This window comes from Rhinopithecus bieti, unplaced genomic scaffold (assembly GCF_001698545.2).
Source record: "Rhinopithecus bieti isolate Rb0 unplaced genomic scaffold, ASM169854v2 scaffold_11252, whole genome shotgun sequence".
In the NCBI taxonomy this organism is placed as follows: Eukaryota; Metazoa; Chordata; class Mammalia; order Primates; family Cercopithecidae; genus Rhinopithecus; species Rhinopithecus bieti.
In genome coordinates, this window is record NW_016806895.1 from 712,567 (window position 1) to 727,991 (window position 15,425).

The window sequence follows — 15,425 nt, forward strand, 5'->3', positions numbered from 1 at the left end:
AAGAAAATGTGGCACATATACACCATGGAATACTATGCAGCCATAAAAAAGGATGAGTTTGCGTCCTTTGTAGGGACATGGATGCAGCTGGAAACCATCATTCTTAGCAAACTATCACAAGAACAGAAAACCAAACACCGCATATTCTCACTCATAGGTGGGAACTGAACAATGAGATCACTTGGACTCGGGAAGGGGAACATCACACACTGGGGCCTATCATGGGGAGGGGGGAGGGCGGAGGGATTGCATTGGGAGTTATACCTGATATAAATGATGAATTGATGGGTGCTGACGAGTTAATGGGTGTAGCACAGCAACATGGCACAAGTATACATATGTAACAAACCTGCACGTTATGCACATGTACCCTAGAACTTAAAGTATAATAAAAAAGAAAAAAAGAAAAAAAACAAGGCAGAAGATGAAAAAAAACACAACAGAACACCTTAGATTCCATTATTGTGCATTTCTGTGTTGCTTTTATGATTTTCCATGTGCATTTGGATATTTTTTAAAGTTTTAAAACATCCAGTCAAAGCAGCTATAGGAATTAACCAGCAAATTGACTCAAATGAATAGCTGCATCACCTTCCAGATGAAAGTAGAGGAACAATATTCATTTGGTATCCAAAGAAACATCCAGGTATAGGAAATGCCTCCAGGTATACTTGGAGGTTAAAAATAATGATAATAATAACAAAGAAAATGCCTCTAGGAACCAGCTTCTCCGCATGAGCTAACTTGGCCTAGGGGCAACAGGTCCCAACTAGCTTGAACTGAAGTGCAAACCTCCAGCAAGTCCCCCCCGCCCTGAGGACACACCAGTTCATCCCAGAGTCATGGCAGTGGGGTTAGGAGAAATGGAGGGATTGACCCACAGGCTAGAACTAGGGTGAGACAAGATAGGCACTCAGCTCAGGCACAAAATTTAAGGGAGTGCCAAAATATTTACTAATCAAGATAAATGACATTTTATTATTTTCGTTTATTTATTTTTGAGACAGGGTCTTGCTCTGTTGGCCAGGCTGGAGTGCAGTGGCATGATCATAGGTCACTGCAGCCTTGACCTCCTGGGCTCAAGTGATCCTCCCACCTCAGCCTCCCAAGGTGCTGGGATTACAAGCATGAACTACTCCACCCAGCCAAAATAAATAATATTTTTAAAAATCAAGTTGGTAAGCCATGGCCACAGGCTATAGTTACACTGGAGACAGGGCTGAGATTAGGGACAGGCCAATGAGGCAGGGTCCCAGGTGAGGTTCTGTAATGTTTGAAGAGCCCAAAGACCTGTCCCACTCCAGTGCCAATGGCATCTCTGTTGAGGAAGGTCATATGGCACCAAAGTCCCCTATCTAAAACCCCTGGAATTCAGAATTTTAAAGATTTTTAAAAAGGTAATGTGGAGCACATATCATAAATTACATAATCCTCACAGCAGGGTCTGGGGCAGCACCCACTAATCAAGCACATTCATGTTTCTATGGTGACATCTATGAATATTCATACTGTGTGGTGTGAGCCTCTGTTAGACCAAGTCAGATTTTGCCGTCACTCGAGTGAAAGAAAAGCTTTTGGTTTTATAGTGCTTCAGATTTCAAAACTGCAGAGAAAGGACTGTGGGCCTTAACAGCATGACGTTAGGTCTCCCAAAGGAAAAAGGCAACAGGCTGGGCGCTGTGGCTCATGCCTGTAATCCCAGCACTTTGGGAGGCCGAGGTGGGCAGATCACCTGAGGTCAGGAGTTTGAGATCAACCTGACCAACATGGAGAATCACCATCTCTACTAAAAATACAAAAATTAGCCGGGTGTGTTAGCATGCGCCTGTAGTCCCAGCTACTCGGGAGGCTGAGGCAGGAGAATCACTTGAACCTGGGAGGTGGAGGTTGCAGTGAGCCGAGATCGTGCCATTGCACTCCAGCCTAGGCAACAGAGCGAGACTCCGTCTCAAAAAAAAAAAAAAAAAAAAAAGAAAGAAAGAAAGAAAAAAATGCAACAGATAGGACCCAAACTTTTGTTATAAATGTGTGCTAAAAAGAGAACTGCAAAGTCCTTGCTGGTGATCACCCAGAAGGTGATTTCTTCTTCTTCTTCTTCTTCTTCTTTTTTTTTTTTGAGACTGAGTTTTGCTCTTGTTGTCCAGGCTGGAGTGCAATGGCATGATCTCGGCTCACTGCAACCCCCGCCTCCCAGGTTCAAGCAATTCTCCTGCCTCAGCCTCCCAAACAGCTGGGATTACAGCCATGCGCCACCACGCCTGGCTAATTTTGTACTTTTAGTAGAGATGGTGTTTCTCCATGCTCGTCAGGCTGGTCTCAAACTCCCGACCTCAGGTGATCCGCCCACCATGGCCTCCCAAAGTGCTGGGATTACAGGCATGAGCCACCGTGCCCGGGCCCAGAAGGTGATTTCTAAAGGTCAGTCAAGGCCAAAACAGAGTGATCACAGGCCTTAAATCCCAGCAGCCAACCAACTAACCTTATTAAATACCTTCTGTGTGTAAAACCTTGTACAGGGTCCTGAAATGTATTAAGGTACACAAAACAGAGTTCTAGCCTTCAGGAGCTTAAAAATTAGTGGAGACAATATGGCAAGCAAAACAACCATGGAATATTAAAAAACTGAAGGAATATCATCTGGACCCACCCCTTAAAGACGAAACCAACGTTCAGAGAAGTTGAGAGCCTTGCATAAGTTAGCAGACAAGCAGATAACCGCATGCTAACAAGCAGATAGTGGCACTGCACGAAGTGATCAGGATCTGTGTTTGCCAACTCTTGTTCACTGCCCTTTGCATAAACGCACATAATAATTGTGACCTGGTGATAAATGATAAGAGTAGTTAAAAGATCCTAACAGAAGTGGTTTTGTTTAAACGCACTTTTGCAGCAGAAATGGTCTCTGGCTTCTAAAAGGACTACAATTTGGGTAGGCAGCAAGGCAGGTGAGTGCCCTTCAGGCATTGGAACAACTGAAGCAGGGGTGGGTGTGTGTATGCCAGATTAGTTGTTCAAGTGGATTAGGCTCTGGGAAAGGGCATAGAAGGAGTTCCTGGGGGCGCTGGGGAGATACGTTTGGAAAAGAATGTAAAGGCTATGGAGAACTTGAATGCCAGGGCGAAGGATGTCAATTATCTCCTAAGGTAGCATTTCCCATCCCTGCATGCCACCTTCATGACTCGGCATGGCTGCCCATTGCCCTACAGGAAATGACAGAGGGTAGTACTCTGGAGTACTCTGGAGTCAGATTAGTAATCTGGAGTCAGATTCTTTCCATTCGAATCCCGGCTTTGACACCAATTATGTGACTTGGACATGCTGCTTCACCTCTCTGCCTCACTTTATTTATTTATTTATTTATTTATTTATTTATTTATTCATTCATTCATTCATTGAGACAGAGTCTAGCTCTGTCGCCCAGGTTGGAGTGCAGTGGTGCGATCTTGGCTCACTGCAACCTCCGCCTCCCGGGTTCAAGCAATTCTCCTGCCTCAGCCTCCCGAGTAGCTGGGATTATAGCTGCCCTCCACCACACCTAGCTAATTTTGTATTTTAGTAGAGACAGGGTTTCACCATGTTGGCCAGGCTGGTCTCGAACTCCTGACCTCGTGATCCGTCCGCCTCAGCTTCCCAAAGTGCTAGGATTACAGGCGTGAGCTACTGCGCCCGGCCTATTTTTTAATTTTTTATTTATTTATTTATTTATTTATTTATTTATTTATTCATTCATTCATTGAGACAGAGTCTAGCTCTGTCGCCCAGGTTGGAGTGCAGTGGTGCGATCTTGGCTCACTGCAACCTCCGCCTCCCGGGTTCAAGCAATTCTCCTGCCTCAGCCTCCCGAGTAGCTGGGATTATAGCTGCCCTCCACCACACCTAGCTAATTTTTGTATTTTTAGTAGAGACAGGGTTTCACCATGTTGGCCAGGCTGGTCTCGAACTCCTGACCTCGTGATCCGTCCGCCTCAGCTTCCCAAAGTGCTAGGATTACAGGCGTGAGCTACTGCGCCCGGCCTATTTTTTAATTTTTTATTTATTTATTTATTTATTTATTTATTTATTTAAGACAGGATCTCGCTCTGTCACCCAGGCTGGAGTGCAGTGGTGCAATCTTGGCTCACTGCAGCCTCTGCCTCCTGGCTTCAAGCGATTCTCCTGTCTCAGCCTCCTGAGTAGCTGGGATTACAGGCGCCCACCACCATGCCCAGATAATTTTTGTACTTTTAGTCGATTTGGGGTTTCACTATGTTGGCCAGGTTGGTCTCAGACTTCTGACCTCAAGTGACCCACTTGCCTCAGCCTGCCAAAGTGCTGGGGTTGCAGGCGTGAGCCACTGTGCCCAGGCTCAGTTTATTTCTTTGTAAAATAGAGAGAAAATATAAGTACCTTCCTCATGAGGATTAAGTGAGAAAGCATATTTACTGTACTACAAACAGCAACCCGGCATTATAAGTTATCAATAAATGTCAGTTGTTGTCATTAACCTTTTTACTTAAGTCAGTTTTTTTTTTCGGTTAAATATGTACTGTAGCCTTATTCTAAGCAATAATATCCACGAAATCACAGGCTTATTGTGACAATGATGGTTTTGATGATACACATATAACAAGATGTTAAATCAAAAAGTCTTAACTAAGGCAGCAAGATGCAACAGGTATAATGCGCGTAAGTGTGACACCAGAGAAGGACGCGCATTTTCAAAAGAGGTGCGCAAGGGCCCCTCTCTCAAGCTGAGGGTATAGAGGGTTAGAATGGGCAGAGAATGGGGAAGAATCTTTGAGGAGGAACTTTGGGGTTGCTGTTAGTGTGCTGTGATATCTCACCCTATCCCCATAGAGAACTGGCCCTCCTATCAAGTTGGTGAGAGGGGGATTCACCAGGACCACTCAGGAAACTTGATGTCTGTCCCCTGCAACTGGGAGGACATGGTGGACTTGCACCTGACCACCTATTGAGACATCCAAAGGATGGGACACAAGTTGGCCATCTGCTGTTGGAGGAGCCAAGGGAGACTGCTGAGCTGGGGTCAGCCTGCCTTCCCAGGTTCACTGCGCCCAGGGATGTGTCATTGTTTTCTTGGACCAATGTGGGCCACATGCACTAATATGGGCTGGCTTGAGGTCAGAGCAGGTCTTCTCTGAGATGGCCCCTTGGGCAGACTGAAGGACCTTAGCTGAAAGAGGCTAGAGAGGTGAACCACTGGATTTCAGGGGCTGAGAAAGGAGCAATGATCTAGAATAGAGGATAATTTGCTCTTTTTTTTTTTTTTTTTTTTTTTTTTTTTGAGACAGAGTCTTGCTCTGTCTCCCAGGCTGGTATGCAGTGGTGCAATCTCAGCTCACTGCAACCTCCACCTCCAGGGTTCAAGCAATTCTTCTGCATCAGCTTCCCTGGAATTACAGGCACCTGCCACCACGCCTATCTAATTTTTGTATTTTTAGTAGCGACGGGGCTTCCGCCATGTTGGCCAGGCTGGTCTCGAACTCTGACTTCGGGTGATCGGCCCGTCTCAGCCTCCCAAAGTGCTGGGATTACAGGTGTGAGTCACCTCACCTGGCTGATAATTTGCTCTTTTCAAGACAATAGAAGTGAGATATCCCAGCAATTGGGAGGGTAGGGAGGGTTCTCTGAGAATCTGATAAAAATATGCACCATGAAGCTGGAAACCAGCAGACAATGTACCCAGTGAGCACTTTCCTGCCCCTCCCAGTCCAGTGACAAAGGAGTAGATGTATTTTTATTTTATTTTATTTTTTAGTTTTTTCCATGAGACTCTGCTTCATAGATTGGGTATATTATGTACTTAGTTGAGACTATGCTTGTAAGACTTAAAGTGATCACAGAACCTTCTCCTATGAATAACCAGAAAAGTTACAGGGCCTAAGTTTTCACCCTAGACCAGGGAAAGAACTAATCCCACTGGATAAACATAAAGAGACAGTGGGAGGCAAAATTAAGTTGCTTGATGAGTACATTCCAATGAGTCATGTTTCTTTATACTCATTAGAAACATAGCTATTAAAATGAAATGTTTGTCCCTGTACCAAATGAAATCATCTCTCATCCCCCCGGTAGCATGGTACCACCATTAGAAATAATGGAGATAGGGAAATAAGAGCTGAGGAGAACATAAGATAGGCAGGGATGGAAAATATTGGTTTGGTGGATTCAATGGGAACTCATTTGCTCCTCAACCTTGAATATGATGAAATGAAAATAGAAGATGTACCAAGGAATGAAATAATCCAAGGGTCCTTAGAAAATGGCTTTGTTTGGACCGGGTGTGGTGGCTCATGCCTGTAATCCCAGCACTTTGGAAGGCCAAGGCAGGCAGATCATGAGGTCAAGAGATCGAGACCATCCTGGCCAACATGGTGAAATCCCATCTCTACTAAAAATACAAAACTTAGCTGGGGGTGGTGGCGTGCACCTGCAGTCCCAGCTACTCAGGAGGCTGAGGCAGGAGAACCTCTTGAACCCAGGAGGCAGAGGTTGCAGTGAGTCGAGATTGCACCACTGCACTCCAGCTTGGCAACAGAGCCAGATTCCATTTAAAAAAGAAAGAAAGAAAGAAAAAGACTTGTTCAAAGGGAACTGAAGACAGCCTAGCCCTAGCCCAATTCCATGAACAAAGAAGACGTGTCCCCTGAGTTCCTGGGCTGAGTATATGGCTTAGCCTTGCCCTTTCAGGTAGTTAGGGCAACAGAGGGGGTATATTCTCACTAACATTGAGTTGCCCAGAAAGCATCAGCTACATTAGCCAGGTGCTAATATAGGTGGTGCACCTATAGTCCTAGCTACTCAAGAGGCTGAAGTGGGAGGATTGCTTGACCCCAGGAGTTCAAGGCTACAGTGAGCTATGATTGTGCCACTGCACTCCAGCCTGGGTGACAGAACAACATGCTGTCTCTAAAAAACAAAAACAAAAAAATACCAACCAGAGACCTCAAGTTCTGGAGACCCGAGTGGCAGAGGAGCAGGGATGGGGGAAGAATCCTGGACTGAAGCAGGCCCTGGAGTCCCCAGGGTCTCAGTCTTTTGCCCAAGCTGGAGTGCAGTGGTGCGGTCACAGCTCACTGCAGCCTTGACTTCCCGGGCTTAAGTGATCCTCCCACCTCAACCTCCCAAGGAACTGGGAGTACAGACATGCACCACCATGCCCAGCCAATTTTGTGTAGAGATAAGGTCTCACTGTGTTGCTTAGGCTAGTCTTGAACTGGCAAGGGATTCTCCTGTTTCCGTCCCCCAAAGTGCTAGGATTACAGGCATGAGCCACTCTGCCTGGCTCAGTTTACGTTTTAAGACAAGACATGAGGGTTTCTCTCCATGACATTGGAATGGTGAGTATAAGGGTGTACAGACACCACCTCTCCAGTGCCCCACTGAAGTGGTTAAAAGAGTAATGACTGGGCTGGGCATGGTGGCTCAAGCCTGTGATCCCAGCACTTTGGGAGGCTGAGGCGGGCCTGAGGTTGGGAGTTCCAGAGCAGCCTGACCAACGTGGAGAAATCCCGTCTCTACTAAAAACACAAAATTAGCCAGGTGTGGTGGCACATGCCTCTAATCCCAGCTACTCGGGAGACTGAGGCAGGAGAATTGCTTGAATCCGGGAGGTGGAGTTTGCAGTGAGCCGAAGTCATGCCATTGCACTCCAGCCTGGACAACAAGAGCCAAACTCTATCTCAAAAAACAAACAAACAAACAAAAAGAGCAGTGACCAGACCTAGTCCTCCTTCTTGAGAAGGGACTTCCTCCAGCTCTGACTTTGTCCCTTAGCTTCCAATTTGGCCTCCTTCTCCTTTAACACCATCTCTTCCCTCCCAGCTCTGACTTCTGACAGTTCCAGACCAGCTGAGTTATTTCCTGAGAAAGGCTAGAACCTCAACCTTTCTCAGGAAAGCCTGGATCATCTGATATTATTACCTGAAGAGATGTTATAGAATATCTTGTCCAAAGGATAAGAAAACTAAAAGCCAAAAAACTTACATCACATGCCCAGAGTCACTGAGGTACGAGAAGAACCCAAGTCTCCTGACCCCTTGCACACTGATCCATCATACGGCACCATGCTAGCTCTCCAAGAGAGGTCAGCTCACCTTCCTTGGACCACCACCTCAACCCTCATGCCTCTTCCATGAATACTTCAAAATGGTGGAAGAGGCCAGGTGTGGTGGTGCACCTGTAGTCCCAGCTACTTGGAAGGCTGAGGCTAGAGGATCCCTTGAGCCCAGGAGATAGAGGCTTCATTGAGCTACGATTGTGCCACTGCACTCCAACCTGGGTGACAGAGCAAAACCTTGTCAAAAAAAAAAAAAAAGGCAGAAGACAACTTGCTTGGAACAAATAAGAATGGATCCCAATCCACTAGCTGGTCACCTTTGAATGCAGAAATCAGTGGCTATACTTTCTCAGAAGAACAGGATATTCTAATGCTTGCTGTACTTTGCTCAGTGTAGCTAGGACCCCAGAGTCATACTCAGGTCTCCACAGCTGAATTATGATAGGCAGGGAAAGGCCCAGAAACTAGGTTGGAGGATGAGGATTGGGGTCAAGAATCTGCAAAGATAAGCTTCTATGACTAGTGACAGTAGGATAACAGAAAGAAAAATGTTGCCCAAACAGACCGTTAAGCAAGAGGAAAATTTTGGCATCAAAATTAAATGGGGTTTATGAGATATATTCCTATGCCAAGCAGAAAGCATGTTCCCTTTACAGTAACTCCCAGGCCATCTGGTCTACTGGTACAGACCTCTCCTTACTGAACATTCATTGAGATGATGTTTTTCAAATAAGAATCTGTACTTCTGTCTCCTTTTAACTAGTTGTGTTTAATCCACATCAACTCTCTCTCTCTTTTTTTTTTTTTGAAACGGAATTTTGCTCTCGTCCAGGCTGGAGTGCAATGGCACAATCTCAGCTCACTGCAACCTCCGCCTCCCAAGTTCAAGTGATTCTCCTGCCTCAGTCTCCCAAGTATCTGGGACTACAAGCACTAGCCGCTATGCACAGCTAATTTTTGTATTTTTAGTAGAAATGGGGTTTCACCATGTTGCTCAGCCTGATCTTGAATTCCTGACCTCAGGTGATCCAACCGCCTTGGCCTCCCAAAGTGCTGGGATTACAGGCGTGAGCCACCACGCCCGGTCAATTCTCCTTTTTATATGTTAACCTATACTGCCTCCACTTTTACCCTCTCCCAAACATTTGTTCTATCATCTGATCCAAGCTTATAAAACACAATAGATTCAGACTGGCTGGGAAATGTGGCTCATCCCTGTAATCCTAGCACTTTGGGAGGCTGAGGCAGGAGGATTGCTTGAGGCCAGGAGTTTGAGGTCAGTCTGTGCAACAAAGGGAGTTATAGAGACTCTGTCTCCACATAAACAATTTAAAAAGTAGCCAGGTGTGGTGGCACATGCCTGTAGTTCTAGGGAGGCTGAGACGGGAGGATCGCTTGAACCCAGGATTTCAAGGCTGCAGTGAGCTATGACTGTGCCACTGCACTAAAGCCTGGGTGACAGAGAGAGACCCCATCTCTAGAAATTTTTTTTTATTAAAAAAAAATGAATCAGATAGATCTCAGTTCAAGTCCCAGTTTAGACACTTACTAGCAGTATGATATATGTGATCACTTTATCTTACAGAGCCTCAGTGTTTCCAGCTGTTAGATGGGTATAATTAATAGTAGCTATCTCATTGCTGTGAGAAAACAACATATGTAAATGCTTAGCCTAATAAATGGTGGCTGTCATTGTTATTGCCATGATCACTGAAGCCAGGTGAAGCTCTATTTGTGGAATTAAGTCTCAGAGGGCTGAAATGGGCTGTCCAAGGTCACACAAGTGAGTGAGTCAGGGAGGGATCCCAGATTTCCTGATTCCTGAAGCCTTTGCCAACCATCAGCTCACACACAAACGAATCATTGCCCAATGACCTAGAAATCAGGGTATCTGATCACATCCAAGTACCACAGCTGGTGATTTAATAAGCTCTCACCATGTGTGCAGGCTATATAAAAAGCTTTACAGCATCTATAGGTCAGTATAAGAAGGTCATCTCATTGCTTATGCCAAGACAAAAAAAAGAAAACAAGACAAAAATCTGGAACCTCTGCTTGTGTTTTGCCCAGTGGTAATGATATTTCTTGTCCATATTTTCTTTAAGAAAGTAGATGAAAGTAAGACCAATGCTCTGGCCACCTTATTCCTGACTTCGAAAAGGCCTTTTTGATTGGGAACAAGGAGGAGAGAGATCCTAAGGACTTAGGGACTAAAATGGGGTTTGGCCAAGGACAGCAATGAGAAAGGAGATGGGGTTGTCTGTGGGCTAAAACAAGTCCCTGTCGGTGCTCTGGAGAATGGCAGTTATTGTCAGCAAGGTGGGCTTCTCGCTGCACCAGGGCCTGTCCCTCCACTGACTGTGCAAGCAATGAAACCATGGAGCCCCAGGAAGCACATTTTATCTTGAAGCATGAATCATCCCTCAGAAGTCTAGAAAAGAATCCTCTCTTTGTGGCCCTTCAATCTCCTTGGCTGGCATCCCTAGCTCCTCAGGGCTGATGTCAAGGCCTTACTAAAACTCAGGGTGAGTGACCTTTCCGATGGAAACAGATCATTCCAGAAGCTCATGTGACAGGGGTGCCTCTTAATAACTGAAAGGAAACAATGAATGAATGGGCCAGCTAGATGGCATTCGTCATTCAAGTCTAACTGCAAAAGCAGTCAGAAGTGGATAATCCAGTATGTTCTGAATGAGGGGCTTTTGGGAAGCAAAGGAGTGGCAGAAAGTGATCTCTCCCCTCATCTTTTCATATTTATTAGCTCTCCCTACATTAATTGAAAGCTGAAGTCTTATTGAAAAAAACAAAAAACAAAAAAAAAACTGTCATGCTTCTAGAAGATGGAGCAACTGGAAGGAGCAATCTGAGGACCCGAGACCTGTCCGTGTAGACGGTTTGCCCTCATTTCAAAGCTGCTGTCTCTTCTACAATACCAGCCACACTGGGAGGCAAGAATCCTGAAAAAATATTAAACTCCCTACTGGGGAGCCAGCAGAGTAAAGGACGGTGAAAAGCTGGATGTTCAAAAACGCGAATTGTCAATGACTTTGGTTGCTCCTCAAACTGCCAGACTGGATTGTGATCCAAAGGTAAGTGCAAGCACCAAAATCAGAGGAGGGTGGAAAGTCGCCTTTCAGAACCATCCTTTGAAGGAGCAGGGGGCCAGCATCACTCTGTCACCTCAACTCCACTACATTTATACATAGGGGAACTAATGTTAAAATGAACATGAAGTATAGCCTCACAGGGGAGAAGAGCCGAAGTCCACACTACGTATAAATGCAGCCTGATGAATGTGAAAACAGGGAAAGGAGCAAACCCTCTTTTCTAGCCTGGAAATGTGATGGCTGACTTAGCCTCAGTTCTATCTATGGATGTGTGTCTCGGGGTGCAAACCACTGCCTTTTCCTTGAATCACAGCAGCATGGGGCATCCCACAGCTCAAAGTCTGAGGCAAATATACATCTTGAACCAAACACCCTGGTATGTAAATTCTATGAGTGCATCTTTATCTTATAGCAGAAAAGTATGACCTATGGATCTACTCGGGTACTTGATTTTAAATGCCCTTAAATCCCAGGAAAGGAAAACTTCCCCAACACATGCATTCTCACACACCACAGCCAGAGTGCCAACTCTCAGTGGGACTCAGTTTCCCTAAGGGGAAGCAAACCAAAAGTGCCCTCCTCATACCCCTTCCCTAGAAATCAGCTTTCACTTTACTTTTCAAAGACAAAGTCTGATTTCTGAGAAGTGATGTAGAGTAAGAAGAAGATCTGGCCAACAGAGGCTAAAATTCCTCAGCTCAGAACATGAGAATCCCGTCTGATATTCCCACCTTAGCCAGGTGTTGCCACAAAGGGAGATAAGACTTTGCCAGGTCAGAAATTATCCTTGCCTTAAAAGGAAGGTTTCTGCAATTGAAAAACACACCCAAACCACCTTGTCTGTACATGGGAGGTGGGGAGAGGAGGGAGGAGAAGAGTAAAAGGATACAAACTTGAAAACAGCCAGGCTCTGGGAGGGTTAGCTATCCCTTCCCTCCCCTCAAGGACAGCCAGATCTGATATAGTTGCTGATAAGATCAAGCTGCCTCACTCTACTGCCCTTACCCAGGTCTCTCCTTATGACATCAGAGTCCCCAACATCATTGGAGACCCTCCTCAGAAACTAGAGGCTGACAGTCACTAACATTCTAGCTGGAAACTGTCTACCAGGAAAAAGTCCACCAGGAAGGAGCTCCTGGGAGGTAGGCAGAAAAAAAACACTTGCTGCTTAAGTGCTGCAGCAAGAGCTTTTCTGATAAAAACTACACTTTTAAAACCAACACTGAGCTTTGCCTACCACAAAAGCTGTAATTTGGTCCCTTCCTGTAAAATGACACCTTTCCCTTTAGAAACAATATGTACATCTGATACAACCAAAATAAACACAGTATAATGCTCATTAACTCATTTAATATCTTTCATTCAAGGACTTGAGGGTCTTAACTCACTTATAAATGTAAAAATTCGTGCCTCATCACTTCAAAACAGGAAGTTAGGAGAGTATCAGTTTCCCATCTTAAGGTCAGTATATTCGAGGAACATGCCGCAGAAAAGTCCATCCTCTCACCACTGGAGGCTCGGAGGTCGGGCCTCCATATCATTACTCTCAGCTCCGAATAAACAGCTTGGGATAAACCAATAAAGCCCCTCCAATGGGGACTTGAGTGATAATCAACCCTGCCTGCCCTGTTAGAGTGGGAAGGTCCATAGGAGTGGGCCTTGCTGTGCTTCTCTGGTCTAGTACCTGCATCTGACTTTAGCCACAAATTGCAGGGCCACAAATCTATAGCTCAGGGGACTCAGTTTTCTCCTGCTACTCCTTATTGGTCCTGGAACCTCCCTTGCTCCTGTACCTATAAGTGATCAAAATCAACACTAAAGAAAGCCTGTCGTCCCCACCCAACGCCTGCCACGCTCTCTCTCCAGTTGCCTATATCTGTCTCCAAACACAAAACTGAGGGATGGGGGCTAAGAGTCATCTCAGCACACCCCTGAGCAAGGTGTCTCTAGAGCAAAGTGTCCTGGCAGGCCCACCCTGGCCCAAGCTACTTGTATCATTAGCTCATTCACACGAGCAGGCGGGAGAGTCCTCCACTAGTCCCGGGCCCTCCAGTGCCTTCTGTCTCACAGGCAAGCAGATGTATCTGTCTTCCAACCAGGGAAAAAAATCTGAGCTCCCAAAGGGCTGTCCTGCCACAGGATAGGAGCTGGTGGTCACACGTAAGCCAGCTCAGAACTGGAGGCACCTTGTTCCTGGAGACACAAGGCCAAGGACCGGGGACCTGGAACCTGGCCCATTTGTTTTCTAGAGAGAAAGACACTGTACCACCCCCAAGGCAGGTTGCTTGGCCCTCCCTTGACCCCTCTTCCTGGTACAGCAGAGAGAAACCCAGGCCTCTCAATTACCCAAGGCTGATAGCCACGGCAACAGCTCACTTATTACTAGGGTGCTGAGAACACACGAGAATTGGTGAGCAGAGCCCCAAGGTTACACCAGCAGACAGCTCCCTGGGGTCCTGCTCTTTCCCTCCAGGGAGAGCCTTGAGCAGTGCCCGAACACCCTGCCCTCCTACCTCCAAGCTCTGTACCTAAGGCAGCCAAACACCCCCAGGGAAACCCTGGGGAAAGAAAGGAGACAGTCCCAGGAAGGAAGGGAAGGGGGTCCGTTTCTGACTGAGCATAGAAAGAGGGAAAGGAAGACACCTGGGAAAGAGGCCAATGTCTCCCTACCCTTGCCAGGAACCGGGCTGTAACACTTCCCATCTCAGCTAGGCATCTTTCACGGAGGACCAGAGATCAGGGAGGGCAGGTGAAGAGCTGGCAGCCAGGGGGCTGGGCTGGGCCCCGGGACACGGACCTGGGGAGTCGAGGGCGCCTAGGTGTGGGGTCCACCATCACCCAGTTTTTCCATGCACCCTGGGGAGAAGGCTGCGGGGTCCTTTTGGCAGCATTCCCTTCCCTTCAGCAAAGTCCTCAGCCTCTAACTAGGAGGGTCCGTGGTTCCCACCCCAAAGCCCTGGCTCCCCAGCTTCCACCCAGACTGTCACCCCCTTCCAACCTCCCGAGGTGGCCTCCTGGGTGCTCTCCGCCTGGAAGAAGAGGGGGTGTCAACCTACCGCTGCCCCTCGCTTCCCCGACACCCTTTTGTTTCAGGCGGGGAAAGTTGCCAACGCGCACCCCCTTCCTCAACACGCCCCCCTGTGCGCCCATCCCCCGCAGGGAATCCAAGCCCGGGCGCACCATCTATCTGATCTGCGGCTCGCTCTCGAACCGGGGCAGCAGCCTCGAAACCGAAAGCAAAGAGGAAGCGGGATCAGCCAGAGCCCCAAGTCCGGTCGCCCGGTCTTCCCCATCACCGTCCCCATAGCCCGCGCCCCCTGCGCTCGGGGCTGCCGGCCCCGCGCGGCCACCTCTCCCGGCGGTGGAAAGGCCTGTCTGCGGGCATTGGGGTACCTACCGGTGCGGGGCAGGGGCCGTAGGCAGGGTCAGGGCAGGGCCGGCCGCCTGCCGGGAGCAGGTGCGGCCAGGAGCGCAGTCTCCAGGGCTGGCTCCCGCTCCTCCTCCAGCGCTGGGACTCGGGGCGCTCTCCTGCGCCGCCTGCTCCCCGCCCCCAAACCCGGCGCTCCGGCTCCCCCCGCGCGGAGTTGCGGGCCGTGCCTCCCCCACGCCGCCTGGCACCCCCACGCCGCCTGGCACTCCCGCGCCGCGCCTAGTCCCGCATTGTGTGTCGGCGTCCGCCGCTGCGGCGCGGGGGCAGGGGGGCTGCAGCCGCCGCTGCCCTGGAGGAATGGAGCCCCCGGCGGCGGCGGCGGCACTCACCCATAGTACGGATGCGCTGCAAACTGCACATGCTCGCGTCTGACAGGCGCTCGCCCTGCCGCCCGGCTTAACTCCTTGCTCGCCCGCTCGCCGGCCCGGCCCGCTGTCCCCTACGACCCCGCAGCCTCCCACAGCCCGGGGTCGGCCCTGCCAAGGGCGTCTAGGAGCACGCCCCCTGCCTGGGCCGCGGTGCAGGTGGCTGCAGTGCAGGGCTCTTCGGCCCTCCCTGTCCTAACCAACCCGCCTGCATTTGAGTGTCTGTCAGGCCCGGAGCTTGTAGCTGGGACCAGGCATGCAACATCCACTGTGGGTATCATTGCAGGCCTGGGCTACCTGAGGGTCACGGACCACGTGGTATGGCAGACCCACCCACCTTGTGCCAGCACTGTGGACCCTGCCGTCAGTTCATGCAAACAGCCATGTAAGGTCGTTTGTTTATCCCCATTTCCAAGAAGGAGAAACTGAGGCCTATGGAAGTTAAGGAATTTGCCTAAGGCAAA

General features: G+C 48.3%; 1 protein-coding gene across 5 annotated transcripts in view; it reads right to left on the reverse strand.

Annotated features, from left to right (window-relative positions):
• Positions 1–15,203, reverse strand: part of TMEM229B (transmembrane protein 229B) — a 63,115-nt gene extending 47,912 nt beyond the window's left edge. For 4 of the 5 annotated variants that reach the window (XR_001886802.1, XR_001886804.1, XR_001886803.1 and 1 more), the window contains exon 1: positions 14,564–14,950. The gene's annotated coding sequence lies outside the window, so the exon portion shown is untranslated. Of the gene's footprint in view, positions 1–14,563 lie in introns of all 5 variants that reach the window. The other variant, XM_017878593.1, reaches the window with a different exon arrangement.
• Positions 15,204–15,425: the final 222 nt, after the last annotated feature.